The following is a 3,954-nucleotide window of genomic DNA, read 5'->3' on the forward strand; positions in this document are numbered from 1 at the left end:
TCCCTCCTGCCCAGTGGGATGATTCTCTTGTTTTGCGAAAGTGCAGGGGGGGATTCTCCTGTTCTCCCCGTGCAAATCAGCTGTTGATCAAGAGGCAGCCGCGCTGGGGGATGGACCCTTCTCTTATTTCTTCTTCAACTTTTCCCTCTGCCTGCTTCCTGCCTTCCCTTTCTCTTCTTGTCTCCAGGTCGGAGATTTCGTTCTCCTCCCAAGGGTTAAGTCCAAAGAAATGGATGTTCTGTTTGCACTATCCCAGAACTTTTTTGGGGGGGAGGGGGAAGAGCCGGCGGTGTCATGCCTGCCCTTGACTCAGCCCCAGAGCCAGCTCCTGACAGCCTAAGAGGGGAGGATTCAGTGCCTTTAAGAGCTGAAGAAGCATCAGGATCTGCACCTACTGTAAGTACTGAGGAGGATACACAGCAATCTGAGTCAACTACAGGATGGTTTGCACCTGGGATTGAGCAGGCCATAAGCAGCTCACAACCTTTAAGTAGGCTTAGGGATCAGAGACGTCAGGAGCTGGCTAGCCGATGAAAAGAAGCATGTTCAAGAGGGCGGAGATCCTTGAGCCCTGAGTTTTAACAGCAGCCAGGACCTCGCACAAAGGTGCTAATGAGTTAAGGGGCCAGAGCACTCTTTAGTAGGGCCTCTGGCCATGAGCAATTTGTGCTAGCAACCTCGTTCGTAGAACCAGAAGCTCTGCACCTTGATTCCTGTTTGACTCTGTGGCTTTTGGACTCGGCTTGTGTTTGGACTGCTCTGGCTCCTGACTTCCAGCTTTCAACCTGACCATGTCCTCGGCTTTGCTCCCTGTATTCTGACCTCTGGTAATGTTTGACTACGGCTTTGTTTTGGGACTTGTTTAATGCTCTGCTGACTGCTTTCCCGGCTGACTCTTGGGCTTGTATTGTGACTCCCCCTGTCTGCCTGCCTCTCTGGCTCTACCATGACAGGAGGGAGGGGGGGGGTCCCCGTCCCCTCCCCCCCTCCCCCCCTCCTCTCTCCCAACTGGGCAACAGTCTCGCAATCCCCCTGCCAGCTGCAGGTTTGGCCTCGACCTTAAAGGGCCAACAGGGGGTTTGGCATCCGCGAAGAACGTGCCCCATGGGGCTGCTGCCAGGTCCCTCTTCAGCCCCGCCGGATGGGGGACATTGGAGGGAGGGGAGGGGTGCCCGCGAGGGGTGGGGGTGGGGCATCCTTGCAGTCATGAAGCCCTTGGGGTGGAAGCAACAGCCGTGGGGGTGGGCGAAACGTTTCCTGGAATCCCTGAGCCCAGGGGTGGCGGCCTTGGATTCCTAGGGGCAAATTCCATCACATGCGAGAGGTCATTTTGGCTCCCCCAGCTCTCGGGAGGGGCTCTCTAAAAAGTTATGGCCACTGCCGCCGTTTTTCGGTGGCAGCTGCAATGGTGGTGGGCGGGGCGAAACATTTCCCGGCATCCCTGAGCCCCAGGGTGGTGGCCTTGGACTCATAGGGACAAATTCTCCCTCGCGTGTGATCACACGCGAGAGGTCATTCTGGATCCCCCTGGTTCCCCCAGCTCTTGTGAGGGGATCTTTAAAAACTTATGGCCACCACCGCTGTTCTTGGTGGCAGCTGCAATGCCCGCACGAGGGGGAAACATTTCTTGGCATCCCTGAGCCCCAGGGTGGTGGCCTTCGACAGGGAGTGCCCCGATCCCCCAGCAGGGCAGGGAGCGCTAGGACCCAGCGAGTCCTCCCGTGAGGCGGAGCGGAGGCAGGCAGGCAAGGGAGGGGGCGGTGCGCAGGACCTGAGCGAGGAGCAGCAGAAGCAGGAGGAGCTGCAGGCGGCGGCATGAATGGTGGGCGAGCCCAGCGCCCTCCGGGCTGGAAGATGTGTGGCCTCCGGAGAGCCAGGGAAGGGTTGCCAACGCGGCTCACACCACTCTGCCTGCTGCTGTGCCTTTAAATTAAGAGCAGCACGACCGGCCACCTCAGGAGCAGGAGAGGAAAAAAGAGTGCCTCCTCTGTCCTCCAGAAGGGGAACCGGCTGCAGCCAGGCGTGCAGTCGAGGGCGCCGACGTCTAGGTTTCAGCAGTGCCGGGAGCGTGCCAGGCTCCTGCGGACTGCGCCGCTGCCTCCCTCTGCCATGCTGGCCAGGCGCGCCGACCTGGCGTCCGTCCCTGCCTCTCCTCCCGTGCCCTAAGGGCTGGCCCGCGCTCTAGGTGAATGCCAGGAAAGCCGGCCCTTCCTGTGAGGTAGGTGGTGCTGAGAGAGCTCTGACAGTAACTGCTCTTTTTCAAGAACAGCTGTGTCAGAACCAGGACTATTTTTGGGCAGGAACGCACAGGAACGGAGTTCCGGCTGGCTTCCAAGTTGGCCACGCCCAGCAGGAACTCATTAGCATAATAGGCCACACCCAACAGCAGAAACTCATTAGGATTGGCTACATTAGGGGTGTGTGGCCTAACATGCAAATGAGTTCCTGCTACAAAAAAGCCCTGGGTTTTGACAACAAACAAGGTAAACAGAATAAGAAGCAAAAGGTGGTTGTGGCTGGATGAGCACACTGCTGGTAACATGTGGGTGTGGCCTAATATGCCAATGAGCTGTGCCTTCAGGGGTGTGGCCTAATATGCTAATGGGTTTCTGCTGTTGGGTGTGGCCTATTATGCTAATGAGTTCCTGGTGGGCTTTATCTACAAAAAAAGCCCTGGTCAGAACTATGGCTTGCCCAAGGTCATCCAGCAGGGGCAAGTGGAGGAGTGGGGAATCAAACCCGGTTCTCCCAGATTAGAGTCCACACACTTAACCACTACACCAAACTGGCTCAATTGAGAAAATGCCAATGCTCCCTCCAAGCTGTGGAGTTTTGTGAGCAAAACATCTACTTTGTGATCCACTGGCGTCAAAGTTGTGAGTGAGTGATTTGGCTACCAAATAAATTAGATTGCTCTGGAGCCATCCTTCCTGAACTAAGACAAAAATGTGTGAGCTGGAGGCTAAAAAACTGTGAGCTAGCTCACACTAATTCAGCTTAGAGAGAACACTTGCTAAGAGTCTGTTGCATGGAAGTATCAATATTTCAGAATGTTCCACATATGGACAACATTAACTACAGCACATAATCCCGTGCAAACATTCCTTATCTTTGGCTGAGCCTTTAGCAATCTAAACATCTCAGATAGTTTCCAGCCACTCAGTTGACTTAGCCATTGTCCTGGTTTATGAAAAATCCAGAGAAGAATAATGAAAGGTAGGCTTCAAGAGAGATGCTGCTGAATACTAATACTAATACTGCTGCTTACTATTTTTTTTGTATGCTGTTCTTTGGGTTTCTGAACAAAGCTTCAAAGGAATGTGAACTAGATAGCCTTTTACAAAGGCAAAAAGCTGGAGAAGGCATGCAGTCAACTGTTATTATTATAAATAAGCATATTTTGATTTCCACACTGATCACAGCAGGGTGCTAATTACACGTATTACTACATGTCATGTAGCAACACAAGAGCATAAAACTAGTGAAGACTGAGCAGCATTTCATTTGATGGGAGGATAAAATTCCAGTTTTCCATCCATTTTCTCAACAGTTAGTTGAGTGTTTTCCTTCAGAAAGGCGTGCTAAATATTAATTTACTATAGGTACATTGAAACAGTGTTGCAAAGAGTTCTAGGTGTTTTTGTTTTAAGCTCTGTGCATATGTGTGTGTTGGGGAGAACTATCTGCAGTTTAACTATATGTACTGTTTTTACCTGTTTTGGTAACAAATCAAAAATATTCAATCAATCGGGATACATACATATAGCTTTGCATGCATATATATATAGCAAACCTATATGCACACAGTGCAAGAGTTTGCTCCCTTTTCAGATTTAGCTCATATTATTTTCCCAGTCTTCCATAATAACAGAGTGGCACCAGGAATGCTGTTGAAAATATACTGTAGTATTGGAGTAAAAGGTTAAGGTAAAGGTTCCCTTGCTCGAAAGCCAG

The sequence above is a fragment of the Gekko japonicus genome, unplaced genomic scaffold (assembly GCF_001447785.1).
Source record: "Gekko japonicus isolate JY-2015 unplaced genomic scaffold, Gekko_japonicus_V1.1 scaffold106, whole genome shotgun sequence".
Classification (NCBI taxonomy): domain Eukaryota; kingdom Metazoa; phylum Chordata; class Lepidosauria; order Squamata; family Gekkonidae; genus Gekko; species Gekko japonicus.